General features: G+C 40.1%; 1 protein-coding gene across 3 annotated transcripts in view; it reads left to right on the top strand.

Moving 5' to 3' along the window:
• FAM168A (family with sequence similarity 168 member A) overlaps positions 1–26,225 on the top strand; it is a 215,981-nt gene that overhangs the window by 23,970 nt on the left and 165,786 nt on the right. The gene's annotated exons all lie outside the window — the stretch shown is intronic.

Raw genomic sequence — 26,225 nt, 5'->3', positions numbered from 1 at the left:
CAGCTGTGAGGAAGGCCAAGGGAATTTAGAGAATAGTCAAGCCATGAAGTTTGGATCTTGGTCTAGTCTTGATCCATAGAGCAAAGAAGAGGGAGGCTCCTTGATTAGAAAATCTTAGAACACAGCAGTGTGTGGAGAACTGGTTGAAAGAGTAGGGATGGTTGAAAGAGTAGGGATGAGAGAAGCTAACAGTTTTAGCGTCTCTCATGAGGACACTCAAGTTGAAATCCCAGTTTTAAGTCTTCTAGGAATACGTACAGAAGTAAAATAGATTTTGTTTCATTCCCAGCTCCTCCTACCCCACAACAGCTGTGTGTCCATTTTGTGGGGGGGACGTTCCAAGTGAAGATTGTGCTTATTGTGCATAAATCACTTGGTGGCTCTCAGGTGGGCACATTGGCATATTTTCATTTAAAGAGGTGCAGGTGGCTGGCAAGTGAGGGATCTGCTTTTACAGACTAGAAAGCTTAATTTTATGCAGTCTTATTCAGGTTATCTCTTCCCTGAAAATTGGTTCTGTTTACAGCATTTCAGTAATGCAGATGGTATTTTTCCTAAGTGGAACATCAACCAAAATTTTTAATGTGTTTAATTATTGATGTGTCTGAATGGTGCAGTGAATTGGTTAAGATGAAGATTTTTTCATATGAAGAAAGCCTTCTGGCTCTGAAGTTTGGTACTACACCAGTTTTTTCATTTTTCTCTCAGGGGGATGTTGTTTTTTTCTTTACTACAAGTGCCTGCATTATGCTTTCTGCATCATTGCCTTCTCTTTTGAGTATTGAGGTAGAATAGTTGTTGTATAGGATAGTTTCAAAGTCTCCATTTTATTTGATTATCAGAACACATTTAGGCTTCTGTCTTCTACCTCCTTTGTCTATTAGTTTGAAGGTGTTGCAGTGATTAGGTAGGAGATGGATTTCTATAGGCTCCACTCAAAACCAGTCTGAGTTATTTTATCATATTAACTTCTTATATAATAATGTCAACTGATATTTGCATAATTTTTTTAGGTAGGTATTATTGAAATTTTTTCTTTCTTCTGACCTGTTTCTTGCACTAAATTGGTAGCTCTTTTGGGGCAGGACCATGTATTTCTTCATCTTTGTATTCACTGTATTCAGCACAGATCTAATAATGATGATGCTAGCTGCACTGTACTGTATGTCTGACATTGTTCCAAGGGCAGTATTTGTTTCGATCCTCATTATCCCCATTTTATAGAAGAAAAAACTGAGACTTGGAGAAAGGAAGTAACTTGCTCAGTCTCACATATAACGAAGGGATGCAGCTGTGATTAGAACCCAAGTAGTCTGGGACTTCCCTGGCGGTCCGGTGGTTGAGACTCCAAGCTTCCCACTGCAGGGGGCACGGGTTCGATCCTTGGTCAGGGGGGTGTGGGCACCCCTTCCCCCCCCCCAAAAAAAAGAACCCAAGCAGTCTGACTTCAGAGCCCACGTACTTAACCTCTACCCTATATTTTCTCAGAAACTGCTTGTAAGCATATATAGGTATATATAAAATGTATCTTATTTGCACCTTAAAACTCTGTGAAGCAGATATGCTGTATCCACTTTATAGATGAAGAAAAGTGAAGTAAGTTAATTATACAAAGTTATGCATTTGTTGAGTGGCAGAATCTGGAGTACAACTCCCTGGCTTCCGGACTCCAACTCCCATATTTTTTCCCCTCTATCATTACTATAGCCATTGGTTAGAGCTATACATCTACTTTAGGAATAATCTTTTTAGGTATGGAAATAAATTTCTTTATCTAGACTATCTGGAGATAAGAGGCAGGTTTAAAGAATCTTTCTGTACTCCCTTCTTTTTCAAATCCAAGGGACAAAATTCCCTGGTAGATAGACTATGAAAGCTCCTTGAGAGTAGATAGGACAGCTGTGTGAGTGTGTGTGTGTGTGTGTGTGTGTGTGTGTGTGTGTGTGTGTGTGTGTGAGTGAGAGAGAGAGAGAGAGAGAGAGAGAGAGAGAGTGTGGGGGTGGGAGAGAGAGAGAGAGAGAGAGAGAGAGAGAGAGAGAGAGAGAGAGAGAGAGAGACGGAGAGGATCTCTATTTTCCTAGTACCTGACATGGAGTATGTTTTCTGTAAAGAAAGGTTGCTGACGGACTGCATGATTGAAAGAGTTCATGCTAAGTCTAGTACTATTAAAGAGTGATGATGCTAAAATTGCTAGATTACTTTTATATCCTCTGCTTTCTCCTGATTGCTTCATTCTTGGTCACTGATTATGTTTGAAAATTACAGTAACACTAATTATAATGGCATTTAATATATATTTGAGCCAGTATATGGTCACTATCTATAAGAGAGCCTTCATATGAGAGAGGGATTGCTGTTATGCATTTGTAATACTTGAAGAAGCAATTTTTCTAATGTCTAGGGGAACTTAATTGTACTGAACTCTTTCTGATTGCCTTGTCAGATTTTCTTTTTGTATTTCTATGAAGAAGATATGACAGTGGCAAATTAGTTTTCCAGTTTTTTTTTTTTGCTTAAATATGCATTTTAAATAAATTGAAGTAATGCTCTATTGTGACTTCCTTTTTTTACATTGAAATATTAATATTAAAATAATAGAAGGCTAACTCAGTAGTATATCCTTAGAATATTTATGAACTTTGGAACTTCGTAGAGCTGGATAAGATCATCATCTGCTCCATCCTCACACTGTCCTACATTTCAAATGAGGACTGGAAGCCCAGGAAAATCAGTTAATTTATCCAAGGTCGTACAGTTTGAAAATGGATAACCTGGGACTAGAACCTAAGTTTCTCTGTTTTTTCCACACTTTTTCCTTTGAAAACTATTTTCTTACTTTGGCAGTTTCGAAGCCAAATATTGCCTTTAAGGTGACATCATACGGCCAAAATCACAAGCTCAAGAGTTTTGGCTCATCTGTCCTGTAAATAAGTAAATAGATAAATATAGATAGATTGTGTGGCTTTTGATAGGAACATCCTGGTAGCAACAAACATCAAGGAGCAAGTTCCATTAATAGCCTTCTTCCAGGTCTTTGAGAAGAAGCTGGTTTTGTTTCATTTAGCTTCTAGGCAATATCACATTCAAATATGGTCATGACATAGCCTGGCTACTTGATTTTCTGGGTACGTTTCCCTGCATTATTTTTTGTGTATGATTATAGTGCAACATGTTTGAGGATTCCTAAGCCCCTCTTATTTTAGTCTGACATGGTTGTTATGTTCATGTAAATTACCCCTTACCTAGGAATGTCATAATTGATTCCTTTGTTCCAGATTGTAGATTTGAGTGTCAGGTAGTATTCTACATATTACTTTATCTTTTAAGAGTTAGTTGTTTTATTGTGGAAACTGTATGAGATCAAAAAATTTGAATTTTCAATCTTGATTACTTGGCTACAGTCCTGGTTCTACTCTGTCACTTGGCATACATCAATCCAGCTGTTTTCTCATTTTATGTCTGTGAGTGCACATGTGCATACATCATGAATGTTCCCCTCAAATCTTAAAGGTATTACCAATATATAGTAGGGCCCTGAGATTTGTCTTGCATAGTTCCTTGCAGGTTTTACAAGTTTAGAGGGTATATAATTAGAGTACAGGGTAGCTGCTGAAACAGACACTCAAAAAGTCAGTGGCTCAAACAAGAGACATTTATCTCTTACAGCTGGGTTGCATGTGCCTCAGTTAAATCTTGGCAGAGAGTGCGGGTAGGGGAGTGTCTATACTAAAAGGAAGAAAGGGAAAATGGATACTCTTAGCAGCTTCTTCCACAGAGTCATAGGTAGAGGGTAATAATAATGTAGCCCTTCCCCCATCCATTATTCTCTTCAGTACTCACCACAACCTTTGAGGTAAGTGGTATTATAACCATTTTGCTAACTAGGAAACTGATTTTGAGGTATTAAGTGACTGATTTAAAATCACATGGTTGGCTCAAAACCTGAACCCATTATCTTCTTCCCCAAACCTTCTTCTCTAGTGTTTCTTGTCTTAACTAATGCCACCACCATTCTCTCAGTCACTCAAGCTGGACATTTGGGATTTCCTTATCTTCCTATACTCCTGCAGTCACTAAGCTATATGGATATTATTATTATTAGTTTAAATTTATTTTATTTATTTATTTTTGGCTGCATTGGATCTTCATTGCTGCGCCTGGGCTTTCTCTAGTTGCGGCGAGTGGCGGCTACTCTTCGTTGCGGTTTGTGGGCTTCTCATTCGATGGCTTCTCTTGTTGCGGAGCACGGGCTCTAGGTGCACAGACTTCAGTAGTTGTGGCTCGTGGGCTCTAGAGCGCAGGCTCAGTAGTTGTGGCGCACGGGCTTAGTTGCTCCGCGGCATGTGGGATCTTCCTGGACCAGAGCTCTAACCCGTGTTCCCTGCATTGGCAGGCGGATTCTTAACCACTGTGCCACCAGGGAAGCCCTAAACTGTATGGATATTATAACCTTGATATTTCCCAAATCTATGCCTTTCTCTCCTCCCCATATCTGTTGCCTCAGCTCAGACTCTCAGTATCTCTTGTCCAGACAGTAGCTTCCATTCTTCCCTTTGCTGCCAGGGTCACCTCCAGTGACCCCCCACCCTTCTCAGCCTGACCTTGCCAAATTACGTGCAATCCCTGGGATTTACCATATGCTGTTATACTGTCAAACCATTACTCATGTTGTTACTTCTGTTCAAGTGGTCCTTCTCTTCTTACCCTGGCAACACACAGCCTTGTTGTATTTTAAAAAATCTAGCACCAATATCACTTCCTCTATAAAGCTGTTGCTTTCTTTTCCAGGTAGAATTGACTGTTTTTCTTCATGTTTCTCCTGTGTTGATGCCTGTCATAGAACCTGTAATACTTTGTTGTATTCATTTATGTGTCTTCCTTGAACCATCAACACTTACTAATTGCTTGAATGAATGGAGTATATGACAGGTACTTAAATCCAAATTCTGTGTTTTTCTTATCATCATGACTCATCTTACGTGAGTGTGTACATATTTCTCGGGAATTGCTTCCCAGCACTGAATCTGGAGCTCTGACCTTCTGGGAGCTCTTTTCTTTGGCAGTCAGGAGCAAACTCTGCTTGAACAGGGCTATTTCAACAAATAGGTGCCATTGTGGTATCATCATTGCCCTGTCACATGTTTAGAGTTCACATAAACAGTTTAATTTGTAAGAGTCCATCTCTTTGAAAGGACCTTAGAATAATCAAACTTGTGGGAAAATTATTTTTCCATTTTTGGGTTTTGTTTATTTGGCTTTTAATGCAGGTGCTGCTAATAACGATTGTCCGTGACCTGCAAAATAAATGTTGGATGTTTGGGCTTAATTTTTATTGATTAAATCAAGGGACAAAAGAGGTTTGCTATACATTTTGGAGAAAGAGTAGACAAGTTAGAAAAAAATGCATCCCCTTAAATGTGGTTTTATTCTTGAGGTTATTTACAAAGTAAATGAAAATGAAAAATAAATAACTTCAATTTACAGTAGGCACAATTTAGGGAAACATGGTAACATCTTAGCGATGAGTGTAAATTCAACTTGGTCATTATTTCTGATCACTGAAGCTTACTTATTGTGGATTGAAACCATCTGTTTTGGTGTTAATCCTTTAAAACTCAATTGGTGGATGTTAACATGATAAAGGGTAATAAAACTTGAAAGATGGTAGTCATTTGGTCTGGTTTACTTTTCAACTAATTGCATGCAAACTTAAGTGTCTTTGGGAAAAAGGAAAGGGAGGAATTAATGCTGTAATCAACTATTTTGATCTCAGCTTGAGCCCTGCACACCTGTCACTGGCTTGTGGAAGTTTTCCTCTGTAATTAAAGCTCCTCTCTCATATTATTACTTAATTGGATGCCACTAGATCCTGGTGAAACAGTGGAATCCTCTTAATTGCATACCAGCTCTTAAAACAAATCACCAATGTTTAACGTGGTATTGTTTTTATAAGCCTTTCCTGGAAACAGTTTTGATCTTCAAGTCCAGAAGGAAATGTAGTCCCTATATTTTGAAGCATTGAGGATTCTGGTCTTTATAGAAGTGATATAATACTTTGAAACATCTTTCCACAAAGAGTTAAAAAACATAATAACTGGGCTTCCCTGGTGGCGCAGTGGTTGAGAGTCTGCCTGCTAATGCAGGAGACACGGGTTCGAGCCCTGGTCTGGGAGGATCCCAGATGCCGCGGAGCGGCTGGGCCCGTGAGCCACGGCTGCTGAGCCTGCGCTTCTGGAGCCTGTGCCCCGCGACGGGAGGGGCCGCGATAGTGAGGGGCCCGCGCACCGCGATGAAGAGTGGCCCCCGCTTGCCGCAACTGGAGAAAGCCCTCGCACGAACCAAAGACCCAGCACAGCCAAAAATAAAATAAATAAATAAATAAATAAATAAATAAATAAATAAAAATAAAAAAAAACATAATAACTAATGTTTACGCGATGGTTTACAATTTGATCATGTGCTTTCCCTTGCTCTGTGTTGTTTTTTTCCTATAACAGCTTCATGAAGAAAGACTATACTCATGTTTCCCATTTTACAGGTGAGGAAACTGAGGGTCAGAAAAGTGACTTGCCTGATGTTACACAATTAGTAACTGGTGGGGACTGTTGTAGACCCCAAATCCTACCTCCCTTTTGGTACCTCATGCTGTCTCAATGAGCATAAAGTGCATGTGTGGAAGTGTCAGTTTTGTGGGTTTTAATTTTAATTCTGTTTTGTCATATGATAATGTGGTCTCAGCTTAGTGTGTTTTGTACTTTTCTCTTTGAGCTTTCAACCCTTATACATATAGTGGAAAGAGGCAGCGTGGTAGTAGGTAAGGAAGCTAAAATGCTGGGAAATGATGGATTGTTTAGTTCCATGTTTGGACCATGACTGTATCTAGCGGAAACATCTTTCTGTAGGGTTGGCATGGTCTTTGCAGTCCAGCTGCTTATGTGGACAAGGTTTTTGCAGTATATTTAAGTGCTGAGCAGTTTTGACAGCTAATTTAAGTGAGCTTCTGTGGCAGTCACCTCCGTTGATAACCCAGTACCCATCTTCCTCTCCTACCATTAGGACCTAGTAGTGGAAGGAGCTCTTGACAGGGAATCAGGAAACCTTTGTTCTACTCTTGTAGCTGAGTGATTTGCTACCTGACCTGGACTAAGTTTGGTTAGTACCACCTTTATGAAGACTTCCCTGAGTCCCTTGGTGGCCTTAATGCCTTTTGTTTCTGTATCCTGTGACACTTAGCTGCTGTAGCACTTACTGCTTTGTACTGCAGTTATGTTTCTTTCTTTTCCATTGGAACCATAACTCTAACGCATTTTTCTACCAGACATTTGCACTTATGAATCATTGCCCTAAATTCTAAATTCCTTGAGAGCGCAGTCACAGGGTTCCTTGTGGAGGACATTTGTAATTTGCTTCTTTAGCTTGATAATGGCCTCAGATGTTGGTTTTAGCAACCCAACCTCCCCATTATTTTGTGGTTTGGGTAGGAACTTCTTAGCCCTGGTGTACCTGAACTAGGCCCAAGCTAACCAGCACATCACATTCCTCTAGCCACAGTGATTGATTTAGGGATAAAAATATGTTCTAAACCTCTATAAACTGGATGTTCAAGACTTTTGTGGGAGATACTATAGAAAACCCTCTCTCAATCCTGCTGGACTAGAATGGTGCTAGCTTCTAGAAGGACTAGAAGGTGCTAAGCTGTTTGGCCACCATAAGAGGGGACTCTGGCTCATGATAGAACCAACATTGAGGAAGCAAGGCTAAAGAGATGGAGATGATGACTTGAGCTCTGAATTAGAGGCTCTTACCTAGTCTTCCCTAATCCTGGGCTTCACTTAATTAAGCCAGTAATTAGACCTTTTGCTTAAACTAGTTTTGATTAAATTTTCTGTCATTTACAATGGAAAGAGTTTTAACTGATCTATTTCTCTTCTGCACCTAGCATAGTTCATGGCCTAGAATTTGTTACATGCATAAATGATCTCTATGAACATGAACAGGAATTTTTTCTTTCTCAGTCTGTTTCTTTTTTTTTAATAAAATGAGAATAATAATTTCTGCCTGTGTGATTCAAAGAGTTTTTGTGAATTAATAGAAGGAGAAGCTTTCTAGTCTCCTTCAGCACTTAGTCTATGCCAAACAATTTACCATTTAATTATATAATTATATATAATGGTTAACTTGTTTTCTCTCAACTAGATTGTTGAGAGACCCTCTAAAAGTGGGACTGCATCTATACCTATTGTTTCACTCTAGTGCTCAGCACAATGTTGGGAGAATAATGGGCATTCATGAATGCTTATTAATGATGGCAATAACAGCTATAATTTATTGTATACTTTCTTTTTTAAAATATTTATTTATTTATTTGATTGTGCTGGGTCTTAGTTGTGGCAGGCAGGCTCCTTAGTTGTGGCTCACTGGCTCCTTAGTTGCAGCACATGGGCTCCTTAGTTGTGGCATGTGAACTCTTAGTTGCGGCATGCATGTGGGATCTAGTTCCCTGACCAGGGATGGAACCCGGGCCCCCTGCATTGGGAGCACAGAGTCTTAACCACTGCGCCACCAGGGAAGTCCCCACACACTTTCTTTAGGCCAGACATTATGTAGAGATTCTACGTAAATTACCTTTAAAAGTTATTTAGCTAATAGCACTACCTGTTAGGTAGCTATTAGGTACGTAGTGTTGTCTTCAGAAGTTAGGTCATATAGTTAACAAGTGAGAAAGCTGAAATTGTTGGTTGAGTTATGATGGGAAATAAATGTGACTGAGCCTCCCAGAGCATATACTAGGAATGTTTGAGGGGTCTGGCTTAGTTGAACGATAGAGATGAACATCAAGTAAACACCTGACAGGCCTGGAATTGCTTCAGAAACCACCGTCGAGTCTCTTCTTGGCATAATTTCATTGATTTCCCCAATTTTATCAGTATTAAATAATGTAAGATATAGAGAGTAGAGACATTGGCAATTCCGGTTGTGAGTGTAGTGTATAGTATGGTGGTGATGCTCCATTGAATAGCTCAGTAAATGCCCGCTTCCTGGGTCCTTTGTGAATTAATGCCTTAGCAAATGGGCTTAACTGGTGCCCAGGGAATGTTTTGCTCAGGTTCTGGCATAACTACCTTGCTAGTAGGTAACCTTTAATTTGTTTTGGTTTTGGTTTTTTTAAATATTTATTTATTTGGCTGCATCGGGTCTTAACTGTGAAACCTTTAGTGTGTGTGTTTTTTTTTTAATATTTATTTATTTTATTTGGTTGTGCCGGCTCTTAGTTGTGACAGACGGGCTCCTTAGTTGCGGCATGCAGGCTCCTTAGTTGTGGCATGTGAACTCTTAGTTGCAGCATGTGTGTGGGATCTAGTTTCCTGACCAGGGATTGAACCCGGGCCCCCTGCATTGGGAGCGCGGAGTCTTACCCACTGCACCACCAGGGAAGTCCTGAAACCTTTCATTGTTTTTTGTTTTTTTAAAAATTTATTTATTATTTAATTTTATTATTTATTTTTGGCCACATTGGGTCTTCGTTGCTGCTTGTGGGCTTTCTCTAGTTGCGGTGAGTGGGGGCTACTCTTCGTTGCGGTGCTCAGGCTTCTCATTGCAGTGGCTTCTCTTGTTGCGGAGCATGGGCTCTAGGCGCGTGGGCTTCAGTAGTTGTGGCACATGGGCTCAGTAGTTGTGGTCCATGGGCTCAGTAGTTGTGGCTCATGGGCTCTAGAGCACAGGCTCAGTAGTTGTGGCACACGGGCGTAGTTGCTCTGTGGCATGTGGGATCTTCCCGCACCAGGGCTCGAACCCATGTCCCCTGCATTGGCAGGCGGATTCCTTTTTTTAAAATAAACTTATTTATTTATTTATTTTTGGCTGCACTGGGTCTTCATTGCTGTGTGCGGGCTTTTCTCTATTTGCATTGAGCGGGGGCTACTCTTTGTTGCAGTGCGCGGCTTCTCATTGCAGTGGCTTCTCTTGTTGCGGAGCATGGGCTCTAGGCGCGCAGGCTTCAGTAGTTGTGGCATGCGGGCTCAGTAGTTGTGGCTCGCGGGCTCTAGAGCGCAGGCTCAGTAGTTGTGGCACGTGGGCTTAGTTGCTCCGTGGCATGTGGGATCTTCCCAGACCGGGGCTCGAACCCGTGTCCCTTGCGTTGGCAGGAGGATTCTTAACCACGGCACCACCAGGGAAGCCCCTGAAACCTTTAGTTTTTAATGAGCTTTTTTTTTTTTCATAAATACAATTTATTTATTTATTGGCCGCGTCACACAGCATGTGGGATCTTAGTTCCTTGACCAGGGATCGAACTTGTGCCCTCTGCCTTAGGAACGCAGAGTCTTAACCACTGGACTGCCAGGGAAGTCCCTTTAATGAGCTTTAAAGTCAGAAACCAGATTAAGCAAGACATCAGATGGAAAAAGTTCAGCATTATAGACTTCATTCTATGACCGAAAATACTGTCACCTTGAAGCAAGCCATTTAAATGGTAGACCAGGGTCTGAATCATATGATGCTATTTATTGAGGACCTGCTAGATGACTTGCATATATTGCCTTATGTAATCTCCAAAAGACCCCTTCAGGGTAAGTATTACTATCCGCATTTGTGATGAGGGTCAGAGAGGTGAATAGAGGTCATACAGCTGTAAATATTCCCCTTTAGTGGTTTTTTTTTTTTTTTGAGAAGAAGGATATTCGCCATGTATTTCTTCTTCAGGTCTTTTTTTTTTTAATTTAATTTTTTTAATTTATATTTTTATATTTTTAATATTTATTTTTGGCTGTGTTGGGTCTTTGTTTCTGTGCGAGGGCTTTCTCTAGTTGCGGCAAGCGGGGGCCACTCTTCATCGCGGTGCACAGGCCTCTATCACGGCCTCTCGATGTGGAGCACAGGCTCCAGACGCGCAGGCTCAGTAGTTGTGGCTCATGGGCCCAGTTGCTCCGTGGCATGTGGGATCTTCCCAGACCAGGGCTCGAACCCGTGTCCCCTGCATTGGCAGGCAGATTCTCAACCACTGCGCCACCAGGGAAGCCCCCCTTTAGTGTTTTGAATCATAGTCCTTCCCAGGATTGCAGCATTGAACCTCAAAGCAAGAATCACAAAAGAGAAGAGGATACTTAAATTATCATAAAAAAAGTATTTTTATTGTCCAAAGTGAGTGAAGTGTCACTTTTTTTTTTTTTTAATTGGGGCCTAGTTGTTTTACAATGTTGTGTTAGTTTCTACTGTACAGCAAAGTGGAGTTCCCTGTGCTATATGGCAGATTCTCATCAGTTATCTACTTTATACATATTAGTGAAAGTGTCACTTTTTCCCCCTTGGTTAAATTATATGGATATGAAAATAAAGTCATTTCAGTAATGGGAGGAGGCCTGATAAAGACCTTGGTTTATGGATTTTTCTTTTAAGTGTATGGCTCTGCCATATCCGGTCTTATATGCCATAATTTTAATATCCTTATTAGGGATATATTATTACCAGATTGGTGTGGTCTTTGGTGTATTCATTCGACAAAGAATTTAGGATAGTTTACAATAGTAACTTAATAAAATAATATAAAAAAGAAAGTTATTCAGTACTAATGAAAATGGAATAATATATGACTCTCTACTTGCTGTAGGTGAGCTACAAATTTACTTCTGAATTTCCTAGAAACCTAGGAGAGAAGGATGACTTTTAAAAGGAGAAAACAAGGGAGTTCCCTGGAGGTCCAGTGGTTAGGACTCGGCGCTTTCATTGCTGTGGGCCCGGGTTCAATCCCTGGTTGGGGAACTAAGATCCCTCAAGCTGCACAGAGCGGACCAAAAAAAAAAAAAAAAAAAAAAATATATATATATATATATATATACACACACACACACACATTTATATATGTTTATGTATATGTGTATATGTATATATAATATGTGTTTATATATATATATATAAACGTGCAAGCTATAGTTTAAAGTAGTATAGGGTAAGTTCCCAGAGGTGGGATTAATCTGCACTTCTGTGATTATAGGAGCTCCGAGGAGGGGGAGGCCACTTTTGGCTGGGGTAACCAGGAAAGACTTCTCAGCAGAGCAGTGGGTATGTTGGGAGTCCAGCAGGTAGACGTGTCTGGCTGGAATGGGGACTTCGTGTAGGAGCCCAGGCCATCCAAACACATAGGTATTCAGACACTCCTGTTGCAGGATAGGTTTCAACCTCTTCCCCCTTTTCAGGACTCAGAGGCTCCTCATTTCTCTATACCAGTTGCATCTTCTGCCAAGGCCCTCCTTTGTGGTCTGGTTTACCCCCGTTTCCCAAGATGGATATACTCAAAGAAGCTACTTTACCTCCTATATGTTCAAACATGCTTGCTCTTCTTTCTTTTTTTTTTTTCCTGAAATGACTTTTTCCCCAGCTTACATGTTTTTTGCACGTTTCAGGCCCTTCTCACTGGAAAAAGGAGAGCTGGTGATACATTTGTGAGCTCCTGATATATTTGTTAATGGTGTAAAAAAAAGTGCTTTGGCATGTAGAGGTAATAACATACTTCTTAAGTATGTTAATAATAAATTAAGGTTAGGAAGTTTCCATATTAAAGAAAATCAATAGATTAGTCTCAGCAAAAAGTACCTTAATTTTAAAGTGGATAAACCAGGGATATCAAAATTGAAAAAAATTTGGTTTTAGACAACATCATACTAGATAAGTTTTTTGATGAATTACATTACATTACAGAATGTCTTTACTTAGTACCTGACATATTGTAGATATTCAGTAAATTTTTTTTTTAATTTTAATTTTTGGCTGCATTGGGTGGGTCTTCATTGCTGTGCACGGGCTTTCTCTAATAGTGGTGAGCGGGGGCTACTCTTGGTTGCAGTGCGCTGGCCTTTCATTGCAGTGGCTTCTCTTGTTGCAGAGCACGGGCTCTAGGCGCACGGGCTTCAGTAGTTGTGGCACGCAGGCTCAGTAGTTGTGGCTCACGGGCTCTAGAGCGCAGGTTCAGTAGTTGTGGCGCACGGGCTTAGTTGCTCCGTGGCATGTGGGATCTTCCCGGACCAGGGCTCAAACCCCAGTCCCCTGCATTGGCAAGCGGATTCTTAACCACTGCGCCACCAGGGAAGCTCAGTAAATGTTTGTTGAATTGTATTACTTAAAAAAAAAAACACAAAAAACAAAAAACTTTTTATTTTGAAATAAATGTAGACTAGCCGGAAGTTACAAAACTAGACATAGAGTCCTGTGTAACCTTCCAACTTTCCCCGGTGGTGACATCTTATATAATGAAGAGAATGTCAAAACCAGGTAATTGACATTGATGCAATATATTTACTAGACTACAGACCTCATTCATTCATTTTACCATTTTTTTTACATGCATTGCTTTGTGTGTTTGTGTGTGTGTGTATAGGTCTATCTCATGTATAGACTTGTGTAACAGCTGCCGCAGTCAAGATACAGAGCTGTTCTATCACCGCAAAGGAACTCCTCGTACTGCCCCCTTTATATTTGCGCACAAACCTCCTTCTCTCCCCCAGCCTATTCCTATTGCTGTCCTCTGGCAACCACTAATGTGTTCTTCATCTGTAAACTAGTTTTGTAATTTTGAGAATGATATATAAATGGAATCATATAGTGTATAACCTTATGAGATTGATATCAGTAATCATAATGCCCTTGAGAGTCACCTAGATTGTTTTGTGTATCATATTATATTGTCCTTTTTTGCTGAATAGAATTCCATTGTATGGATGTACCGGCTTTTATTTAACCATTCACCTGTTGAAGGACATTTGGGTTGTTTCCAGGCTTTTGCTATTACAAATAAAGCTGCTATGAGCATTTGTATACAGGCTTTTGTGTTTTTATTTCTCTGGGATAAATGCCGAAGAGTGCGATTGCTGGGTTGTATAGTAAGTGCATGTTTTGTTTTATAAGAAACTGCCAAACTGTTTTCTAGGGTGGCTGTGCAATTTTACATTCCCACCAGCAGTGTATGAGAAACCCAGTTTCTCTGCATCCTTGCCAGCATTTAGTATTATCATTGTGTTTTATTTCAGCTATTTTAATAGATATGCAGTACTTCTTTCAGTTTTTCTTTGATTAAAGATACATTTGTCTTTAGCACATGGTGGGTTGATAGCCTTAAGACTAGCTTTTCAGATTTGTTGTTCCCATTGCACTTAATTTTTTTTTTTTTAATGTACTTTACTTTTTTTTTTGGCCATGCGTCGCAGCTTGCAGGATCCAGGGATTGAACCCAGGCCCCCTGCAGTGGAAGCTTGGAGTCCTAACCACTGGACAGCCAGGGAATTCCCAATGCTTTACATTTTTAAAAAAATGTAGGCCTACAAGGCTATTTAGAACTTTTTCCAGTATTTTAGTTTTCTCTTTGTCTCTACCTGTATCCTGGATCCCAGCAACAGGAGTATTAGCAAAAGTGCCTCCGCTGGGCTTTCCTGAGTGAGACTAATTCTATGGATACAGCCACCTGGACTTACTTAATGTTAGTGTAGTGCAATTGAGAATTTTGTTTATATTCTCATTTGCGGCAGCTCCCTAGAGATCTTGTTTTCTTTCCTGATGAGAATCAAGAAATGCCTTCTGTCTGTTGCTATAATTTGGCCATGGGAAGAAAAGGCAATAACTCAGTTTTGGGGATGTGTTTGTAAGGGGAGGGTTCTCTTATTGACTGACTGAAGTGAAATTCACATAACATGAAATTCACCATTTTAAAGTGAACAATCCAGTGGCGTTTAGTACATTCACAATGTTGACAACTATATCTGTCTAGTTCCAAAACATTTTCATCACCTCAAACAGAAATCCTGTACCCATTAAGTAGTCATTCCCCATCCTTCCCTTCCCCCAGCCGCTGGCAACCACCAGTCCAATTCTGTCTCAGTGGATTTACCTATTCTGGATACTTCATGTAAATGAAATCATACCATATGTGGCCTTTTGTGTCTGGCTTCTTTCACTTAAGATAGTGTTTTTGAGGTTCATCCACATTGTAGCATGTATCAGTGCTTCATTCCTTTTTATAGTTGAATAATGTTACACTGAATGGATATGTCACATTTTGTTTATCCATTCTCCCATTGATGGACATTTAGGTTGGTTCTACCTTTTGATTACTGTGAGTAGTACTGCTGTGAACATGTGGGTACATGTATTGTTTGAGTACCTATTTTCAATTCTTTGGGGTCTATATCTAGGAGTAGAATTGCTGGGTCATACAATAATTGCTTAAGTTGTTGAGCTGCCAAACTATTTTTCGTAACAGTTGCACCATTTAACATTCCCACCAGCAATGTATGAGGGTTCAGATTTTTCCACATCCTTGCCAACACATGTTATATTCTCCTTTTTTTTTTTTAATGACCATTTTAGTGGGTGTGACGTGGTATCTCATGGTTTTAATTTGTTTTTTCTTATTAGGTTTTTTTCCTTTTTTCTTTTTTTTTGGCTGGGCTATGCGGCATGCAGGATCTTAGTTCCCCAACCAGGGATCGAATCTGTGCCCTGTACAGTGGAAGCATGGAGTCTTAACCACTGGACTGCCAGGGAAGTCCTGCATTTTCTTATTGACTAATGATGTTAAGCATCTTTTCATGTGCTTGTTGGCCATTTATATATCTTTAGAGAAATAACTATTCAAGTTCTTAATCCATTTTTAAATTGGGTTGTTTGCATTTTGGTTGTTGAATTGTAAACATTCTTTATATATTCTGGATACCAGATCTTTGTCAGATATATGATTTCCAAATATTTTCTCCCATTCTGTAGGTTGTCATTTCACTTTCTTTTTTTTTTTTTTTTAATTTTATTTATTTATTTATTTATCTATGGCTGTGTTGGGTCTTCGTTTCTGTGCAAGGGCTTTCTCTAGTTGCGGCAAGCAGGGGCCTTCTCTAGTTGCGGCAAGCGGGGGCCACTCTTCATCACGGTGCGTGGGCCTCTCACCATCGCGGCCTCTCTTGTTGCAGAGCACAGGCTCCAGACGCGCAGGCTCAGCAGTTGTGGCTCATGGGCCCAGTTGCTCCGCGGCATGTGGGATCCTCCCAGACCAGGGCTCGAACCCGTGTCCCCTGCATTGGCAGGCAGACTCTCAACCACTGCGCCACCAGGGAAGCCCCCCACTTTCTTGATCGTATCCTTTTTTGCACAAAAGTTTTTAAATTTAATGAAGTCCAGTTTATCCATTTCTTTTGTTGCTCATGCTTTTGGTGTCATATCTAAGATCCATTGCCAAATCTAGGGTCATGAAGATTTACCCCTGTGTTTTCTTCTAAGAGTTTTATGGTTTTGACTCTTATATTAGGTCACTGATCTATTTTGAATTAATTTTTATATATGGTATGAGGTAAGGGTCTAGCTTTATTCATTTGCATGTAAATATGCAGTTGTCCTGGCACCATTTATTGAAGACACTAGTCTTTCCCCATTGATTGATCTTGACACGCTTGCCAAAAATCAGGTGGCCATAGATGTATGGGTTTACTTCTGGACTCAATTCTATTCCATTGATCTATATGTTTCCCCTTACACCAGTACCATGCTGTTTTGCTTACTGTAGTTTTATAGTCAATTTTGAAATTGAGACTTAGAGTTCTCCAACTTTCTTCTTCCTTTTCAAGATTGTTTTGGCTATTTGGAGCTCCTTGTAATTCCTTATGAATTTGAGCATTGGCTCTTCCATTTCTACAAAAAAAGGCTGTTGAAATTTTGTTTTTAATTTTTTTTTTTTTTAATAATTAAAAAAAAATTTTTGGCCACGCTGCACAGCATGTGGGATCTTATAGTTCCCTGACCAGGGATGGAACCCACGTCCCCTGCATTGGAAGCATGGAGTCTTAACCACTGGATTGCCAGGGAAGTCCCAAGGCTTTTGGAATTTTGATAGAGATTGCATTGAATTTGTAAATCTCTTTGGGTAATATTGACATCTTAACAGTGTTAAGTCTTCCAGTCCGTGAACATGGGATGTCTTTTCAGTAATAACTCAATTTTAAGGTCTTCACTTTTCCAGCCTCCCCTGTGAATCACGTTTTGAAAGAAGAATCCACCTTCTTTAATAATGTGGAAAATCCACTTTTTGGAGTCTTGGAGATTTACAGACATTCATGAAGCATCAAGTTCATCCCCCTTCTTAGTTTTTAGTTAAAACTGCTTAATCTAATAATCTTAGTGGTTCACTATCCTCAGTGGCATATACTGGAAATACCTTGAATTTTGTAATCAGATAGATCTGGGCTCCAATCTTGGCTCAGATTGTATAACATTGTGCAGTACAGATACTGTGGTGAGCAAAAATAGATTATAGTTCCCATAAACTTATGGAGCTTACAGTCTAGTGGATGAGACATTGATCAAATGATCATACACACACAATGTATAAAATTATAACTGGGGCTTCCCTGGTGGCGCAGTGGTTGAGAATCTGCCTGCTAATGCAGGGGACACGGGTTCGAGCCCTGGTCTGGGAAGATCCCACATGCCGCGGAGCAACTAGGCCCGTGAGCCACAACTACTGAGCCTGCGCGTCTGGAGCCTGTGCTCCACAACGGGAGAGGCCGCGATAGTGAGAGGCCCTCGCACCGCGATGAAGAGTGGCCCCCGCTCGCCGCAACTAGAGAAAGCCCTCGCACAGAAACGAAGACCCAACACAGTCAAAAAAAAAAAAAAAAAAAATTATAACTGAGGTAAGTACTACCAATTAGTGCTTCGTGTTGCTCTGGGTAAATATCATATGGTAATCTGACCTAGTCTGGAAGTTCTGTGAAGGCTTCTCTAAGGAAGTGATATTGGATGTGAAGTCTGAAGGATGAGTTTTTTAGGAAAAGACAAGGTGGGGATGGTGAGTAGAGTCTTCTAGGTAAAGGGAACAGCATATATAAAGCCTCTGTGACAGAAAAGAGCTTGGTGTATTTGAGAAAATAAGGATTGCCTATCTACAAAGTATAGAGCTAGAGGGGGGACATAAATAAAAAACATACAGGACCTGACGGTTTTCTTTGTTTTTTTGTGTTTGTTTGGTTTTTGGTTTTGGCTGCGCCACGCAGCATGCAGCATCTTAGTTCCCTGACCAGGGATTGAACCCATGCCTCCTGCAGTGGAAGTGCAGCATCTTAACCACTGGACCGCCAGGGAAGTCCCTGATGTTTTTCTTTATACTAAGAATAAGTGGAAGCCATTAAAGGGTTTTTTAAAAAAAGTTATTATAAAATATTGGCTATATTCTATGTGCTGTACAATACATCCTTGTAGCTTATTTATTTTATACATAGTAGTTTGTACCTCTTAATCCCCTACTCTTATCTTACCCCTCCCCGTTTCTGTCTCCCCACTGGTAACCACTAGTTTGTTCTCTATATCTGTGAGTCTGTTTCTGTTTTGTTATATTCATTTGTTTGTTTTATTTTTTAGATCCCACATATAAGTGATAACATTCAGTATTTGTCTTTCTCCATCTGACTTATTTCACTAAGCATAATGCCTTTCACATCCATCCATGTTGCTGCAAATGGCATAATTCTTTTTTATGGCTGAGTAGTATTCCATTGTGTGTGTGTGTGTGTGTGTGTGTGTGTGTGTGTGTGTGTGTATATATCTATATATATATCTATCTCACATCTTCTTTATCCATTCCTCTATTGATGGACACTTAGGTTGCTTTCATATTTTGGCAGTTGTAGATAATGCTGCTGTGAACGTTGGAGTGCATGAATCTTATCAAATTAGTGTTTCTGTTTTTTTCAGATATATACCCAGGAGTGGAATTGCTGGATCACATGGTACTTCTATTTTTAGTTTTTGGAGGAACCTCCATACTGTTTTCCACAGTGGCTGCACCAATTTACATTCCCACGAACAGTGTACAAGCGTTCCCCTTTCTCCACATCCTTGCCAACGTTTGTTGTTTGTGGTCTTTTTATGATAGCTATTCTGATAGATGTGAGGTGATATCTCACTGTGGTTTTGATTGCATTTCTCTAATGATTAGCGATGCTGAGCATCTTTTCATGTCTGTTCAGTTCTTTTGCCCATTTTTAAGTCAGGTTTTTTTTCTGATATTGAATTGTTATCAGCTGTTTATATATTTTGGATACTAACCCCTTATTGTTTATATCATTTGCAAATATTTTCTCCCATTCAGTAGGTTGTCTTTTCATTTTGTTGATGGTTCCCTTTGCTGTGCAAAAGCTTTTAAGTTTAATTAGGTCACATTAAGGTTTTTTTGCTTTTGTTTCCTTTGCCTTAGGAGGCAGATCCAAAAAAATATTTCTCCAATTTATGTCAAAGAGTGTTCTGCCTATGTTTTCTTCTAGGAGTCTCTGGCCTTACATTTAGGTCTTTAATACATTTTGAGTTTATTTTTGTAAATACATAGTGTGAGAAAATGTTCTAATTTTATTCTTTTACATGTAGCTGTCAATTTTCCCAGCACCACTTATTGAAGAGACTATCTTTCCCCCATTGTATATTCTTGCCTCCTTTGTCATAGATTAGTTGACCATAGTGTGTTGGTTTATTTCTGGGTTCTCTATTCTGTTCCTTTGAGCTATGTGTCTTTTTTTGTACTAGTACTGTACTGTTTTGATGACTGTAGCTTTATAGTATAGTCTGAAGCTAGAGAGTGTGATACTTCCACCTCTCTTCTTCTTTCCCAAGATTGCTTTGGCTATTCGGAATCTTTTATGTTTCCATATGAATTTTAGAATTATTTTTTCTAGTTCTGTGAATAATGCCATTGGTATTTTGATAGGGATTTCATTGAATCTGTAGAGTGCCTTGGATAGTATGGTCATTTTAACAATATTAATTCTTCCAATCCATGAACACGGTTTCTTTCTTTGTGTTGTCTTCAGTTTCTTTCATCTGTGTCTTATAGTTTTCTGAGTACAGGTCTTTTACCTCCTTAGTGAGATTTATTTATAAGTATTTTATTCTTTTTGATGTGAAGGTAAATGGGATTGTTACTTTAATTTCTCTTTCTGATAATTCATTGTTGTATATTAGTTTTGTATCCTGCAACTTTACCAAATTTGTTGATGCGCTCTAGTAGTTTTTTGGTGCTGTCTTTGGGATATTTTCTATGTATGGTATCATGTCATCTGCAGGCAGTGACAGTTTTACTCCTTCCTTTCCAATTTGGATTCCTTTTATTATTTTTCTTGTCTGATGGCTGTGTCTAGATCTTCACATTAAAGGGTTTTATGCAAGGGAGAATTGCAAGATCTGAACTTGGAAAATAGCACTATGACTGAGATGTAGAGAAAAGATTATAGAGGAGTATCAGTCAGTGCAGGGATGCTCTTGCACAGATATGGTCCATGTAAGAGACCAGATGGTAGGTTGGATGAGGAGGATGGTAGGCAGAGATGAGGAGAAATGTAAGAGATGTATTTAGTAGGTTGAATTGCTAGAACTGTGTGATGGATTATATATTGGGGATAAAGGAGAAGGAAGTGATAAGGATGGCTCCCAGTGCCTGGCTTAATCACTAGGAGGTAGATGGTAGTACCTTTCACTGAAATGAGGACACTGGAAAGGGACTGGCTTGGGAATGGAGTATTATGAATTCAGTTTTGGACATGTTGAATTTGAGGTGACTTTAAGACATCCAAGGGATGATGTTGAGTAGGCAGCCGGATAAATGTGCCTGGAACTTAGAGAAGGGTAAGGGCCAGAGGAAAATTGGTTGTATGTTTGGCAGTTATATGGTAAGTAAAGTCATGGACGTGGATTAGATTGTCTAGGGAGAGAGAATAGAGTGAGAAAAGAATAGAGAATAGTATAGTCTTTAACATTTAACCACTGGGCAGAAGAGGATAACCTTGGAAAGCAGGCAGAGATGGGGCAGATAGAGAGGTGGGAGGAAAATTAGGAGAATGTAATGTTCAGAAGCCAAGGGTTTCAACTAGGAGGAAATGAACAACAGTGCTAAATGATGCTGAGAAATCAAATAAAAATAAGGACTGTTCATTGGATTTATCAGTGTGAAGGTCATTCATAACTTTAGTGAAATATGGTGAAGTGATTAATGGGGGATTGTTTAGCTAATAACCTGTTTCATTGAAAAATAGAATGTTAACCTAGAAGGAAGCTCATCTAGTTTAGTGAATTAAAAAAAAATTTTTTTTTTGAGCTCTAGAACCCTTTTTCTACCAATTATTACATGAGGTTCAATACAAAGAGATCGAATGAGAGCTATTCTAGTTTAAGTGGGATTTAAAACACTACTCCTTTGTATCCCCCTTCTATTTACTTCTGGTCCTGGATACCTTTTCATAACCCTTAATTCTCTGAAGACCAGTTTGAAAACACTTATCTAGGTGGTCTCTTATTACTAAAGGGGAAACTGAGGGTTGGGGAGAGGTAGTCCCTTTAAGTTTAGAACTAGTATTAGTATAGTACTTTTACTAAAACTAGAGACTCTAGATCCTCTTCCAGAGCATGCTCCACAGACTCTGGACTCTAGTGGAATGTCTGTTCTCTTTTCCCCAGGCCAGCAGTTCTGACCCCTTGAGTCTTCAGGGTCCCTGTGACATGAAGAAAACGTACTAAGAGGGGTCTGGAGGCAGTCTGCTTCCCTCATTGTTTCATATTTGTGTCCTCGAGGTGATGGGCACTGTGGTGGTTGTGTGTTTGCCAACTTTCATTACAACTCAAAGAATTAATTTGTCAAGTAGTCATGGTAATCCCTTGCCTCTTGCCAGTGAATGACTTAGGAACGAGTATGTGCCCAAAGTCTGGCCAGGGAGACATGACAGGAATGCTACTAGAAACTTTTGAGAAAGGTTCTTGGCTTAAAAAAAACAAACAGAAAAAGATACCTGAAATGTGACCTTTTTTTCTGGTGGATATTTTCTGCTACTTAATTTTTTAGAATAAACTGAGTCAGTTCGGTCAACTGGAGATTTTTTTTTTTTAAGTGAATTAAAAAAATTTTTTATTTTATTTATTTATTTTGGTTGCGCCGGATCTTAGTTGCAGCTCGTGGGCTCCTTAGTTGCGGCTCGCCAGCTCCTTAGTTTTGGCATGTTGGCTCCTTATTTGCGGCTGGTGGGCTCCTTTGTTGCGGCCGGTAGGCTCCTTATTTGCAGCTTGTGAGCTCCTTAGTTGTGGCATGCAAACTGTTAGTCGCGGCATGCATGTGGGATCTAGTTCCCTGACGAGGGATGGAACCCACGTCCCCTGCATTGGAAGGCAGATTCTTAACCACTGTGCCACCAGGGAAGTCCTGGTCAAATGGAGATATTAATACTTATCTCTCAGAGTTGCTGTAGGAGTAAATTATTTAATGCATTTGGAAATCTCTGAGAACTGTTTGTTCATTGGATAGTATTGTAGATCACCCAGTAGAGCTAGGTAGAGGAATGGGCCACAGGATTGGAATGTTTTTAAAGTATATGGAGGAAGAAAAGATCTTATTTAAATTACCCTTGAACTTGGTGGTGCTGGGAGTGGGAGAGGATGAGGGAAACCGGCCAGAAGGAGACTGGAACTGGTAATGATTTCTAGGGCTGGTCTTGGGGAGGAAAGGGAGTGAGGGTTATTAATCAGTGAAGCATTGTTAAGCAGTAGCAATATCTTGGGCAGTGCCAGTGGAGTGTTTTTGTGCTCCTGGAGGAAACACTGTAAATAAATGTCCTAAGTGTCTTTGTCCTGCTTGGTCAGTTTGGGGTCTGAAAGACTTGTGGTGAGCCACTCCTCTTTTCTCCCATAGTGGCTCAGTGTTGAGAGCATCCCCATCTCTGGCCACTGGGGATTACCTAGAAAAGTACTTGATAATGACTCAATCTAGGTACTCCTAGCTGGTAACTTCTAGCAGAGCTGGAGGGGAGGACAGGTCAGGGGCCTAGGCCCTGGTTCTAACACAGGAGAGGTACCTGCTTGGGAAGAAGGTAATGTTGTTGTTGTTGTTGTTTGTTGTTGTTGTTTTTTTTTTTGGTTTTTGTTTTTTTGAGACAACAGTTGATCACTCCTCAAGGGTTTTGGAATCGAATTGACCTAGATTGAAATTGCATCTTTACCATTTATATCATCCTAGATAAGTCAGTATGAAAACAAAATTGTAACATTTACCTTTCAGGGTTACTGTTATGATTAGAGATAATGTTTATAAAGCTCCAACCATAGGGCCCCATGCATATTAGGTGTTCAAGTAAATGATAGTTGTTTTGCTGTTACTAACAATTAACAAGGTTAAGTCAATGAGACTGCTTTCATAACACATCTCTCAGATTACCCATGGATTTGCTTGTTTGTGGCCCCTTGGGGGTTCTATGCTTAGTATTTGTTTTAATTAGGACTCAATTGCACGTAAAATTACTAAATTGGATGTGGATGGAAATGGCAATTGAAGGGAGGGATGGGGGAGACATTGCTATTTTCCTTTGGCTCCAAGCTCCTAAGGGTTGGCCTTAGTCTTCAGAGTTTTACTTCTTTATCCTTTTTTCCATTTCTTTTATTTTCCCCATATTTTATCCTTAAGTAACTTTTTTTTGCATTTTGTAATTTTTGAAAAATTGTGGTGAAATATTTATATACACATGTAAAATTTACCGTTTTAACCATTTTAAAGTGTACAATTCAGTGACATTTAAGTACTTTCACATTGTTATGCAACCATCCTACCATCTATCTCCAGAACATTTTTCCTGTTGCACAACTGAAACTCATTAAACAGTAACTCCCCATTTTCCTCTCCTTCCAGCCCTCAGCAACAACTATTCTACTTTCTGTCACTGTGGAATCATACAGTTTTTGTCATTTTATGAGTGGCTTTCACTTAGCATAATGTCTTCAAGGTTCATCCATGTTGTATCATGTGTCAGAATTTCCTTCCTTTTTAGGGCTGAATAATATTCCATTATATGTATATACCATTAAAAAAATCTATTCATCTGTCAGTGAACACTTAGATTGCCTCTACCTTTTGACTATTGTGAATTTCCCATTGCTTGCTTGCTTATTTATTTGTCTATCTATCTATTTTCGGCTGCATGGGGTCTTTGTTGCTGCGCATGGGCTTTCTCTAGTTGCGGCGAGTGGGGACTCCTCTTCAGTGTGGTGTGTGGGCTTCTCATTGCAGTGGCTTCTCTTGTTGTGGAGCACGGGCTCTAGGAGTGCAGGCTTCAGTAGTTGTGGCATGCGGGCTCAGTAGTTGTGGCACACGGGCTTAGTTGCTCCGTAGCATGTGGGATCTTCCCAGACCAGGGATTGGCAGGTGGATTCTTAACCACTGCGCCACCAGGGAAGTACCCCCATTGCTTTTTTTTTTTTTTTTTTTTTGTGGCTGTGTTGGGTCTTTGCTGCTGCATGCGGGCTTCTCATTGCAGTGGCTTCTCTTGTTGTGGAGCATGGGCTCTAGGTGTGCAGGCTTCAGTAGTTGCAGCGTGCAGGCTCAGTAGTTGTGACTCGCGGGCTCTAGAGCGCAGGCTTAGTAGTTGTGGCGCACAGGTTGAGTTGCTCCATGGCACGTGGGATCTTCCCGGACCAGGGCTCGAACCCGTGTCCCCTGCATTGGCAGGCAGATTCTTAACCACTGTGCCACCAGGGAAGTCCCCTCATTGCTTTTTAATATAACAGCAAGTCCCCCTCTCTCTTTTTCTTTTTCTTCACAAATATTTATAGAGCACCTTTTTCATGCTCACTGTTTTTAGTATTGGAGACATGGCAGTGAACAAGACAAAGTGTTTGGAGCTTACATTCTGCTGATGAGAATGGGTCCCCCTTTGGAAGTCTTGCGGGGGCTGGTGCTCTGATTTGCAGAGTTTGTGTCAGGCCAGAGTTTGTATCAATAGTGTGCTACCATCTTGAATGTTGGTGCCCTTAGACCCATTTTTCCTTTGTGTCTCAACTTTGGCACCTTCTCTCAGAGGCCTTATATGAGTCCCCAGGCTGAATTGTTTGCTCCTACTCTGTGCTAACCACCTTTCACTTATCTTTACCATAATGCTACCTAACTGTCTCTTCTGCTGGAGTTATCTCCTACTGGACTGGAACCCTTGTTGATTGGTTCATGTGCAGCTGCTTGGCTATAGTACATCAGGCATTCAGGTCCTTTGGGACAGGCCCCTGATGACTTCTGCAACCATGTCTTTCACCACTGCCCGCCTTGCACTTTGTACTCTAGCAACACTGAAATGAATGTCATTTCCCCAGATAAATTGTTAAATTGTTTCTATTCTCTGGACTGTGCCTTTTTCCTAGAATGCCCTTCTCCCCTTCTTCAGGTTCATGCCTTTTTCCTTTAAATGAGTCGTCTTTCAGAAAGCCTTTGTGGACCCTCTCTAGACTATTTTGCCACATTCTTGTTGCTGGCTTCTGTCATGGTCTTTAAAACACTGTATGGTTATTGACTGGTTTCATGCCATCAAGGAACTCACAGATTTTAGCACTAGGTATTAGCTGGATTTCTGCCATCTTCTTCCAGTCATCAAGCTTCAGTCCTCACCTCACTCATTGAACTTGACTTTGCTGTTGACAGACATTCTGGAATGAAAGTGACCTCCTGGGAATCTGATTGGATTTCCTTTTTTTTTTTTTTTTTTTTTTAACATCTTTATTGGAGTATGATTGCTTTACAATGGTGTGTTAGTTTCTGCTGTATAACAAAGTGAATCAGTTATACATATACATATGTTCCCATATCTCTTCCCTCTTGCATCTCCCTCCCTCCCACCCTCCCTATCCCACCCATCTAGGTGATCACAAAGCACCGAGCTGATCTCCTTGTGCTATGCGGCTGCTTCCCTCTTCAATAAGTGGTGCTGGGAAAACTGGACAGGTACATGTAAAAGTATGAAATTAGAACACTCCCTAACACCATACACAAAAATAAACTCAAAATGGAATAAAGACCTAAATGTAAGGCCAGACACTATCAAACTCTTAGAGAAAAACATAGGCAGAACACTCTATGACATAAATCACAGCAAGATCCTTTTTGACCCACCTCCTAGAGAAATGGAAATAAAAACACAAATAAACAAATGGGACCTAATGAAACTTAAAACCTTTTGCACAACAAAGGAAACCATAAACAAGAGCAAAAGACAACCCTCAGAATGGGAGAAAATATTTGCAAATGAAGCAACTGAGAAAAGATTAATCTCCAAAATTTACAAGCAGCTCATGCAGCTCAATAACAAAAAAACAAACAACCCAATCCAAAAATGGGCAGAAGACCTAAATAGACATTTCTCCAAAGAAGATATACAGATTGCCAACAAACACATGAAAGAATGCTCAACATC

Source organism: Balaenoptera acutorostrata, chromosome 9 (assembly GCF_949987535.1).
Source record: "Balaenoptera acutorostrata chromosome 9, mBalAcu1.1, whole genome shotgun sequence".
In the NCBI taxonomy this organism is placed as follows: domain Eukaryota; kingdom Metazoa; phylum Chordata; class Mammalia; order Artiodactyla; family Balaenopteridae; genus Balaenoptera; species Balaenoptera acutorostrata.
The sequence above is the reverse complement of the archived record's forward strand: the minus strand, read 5'-3'. Positions and strand labels throughout refer to the sequence as shown.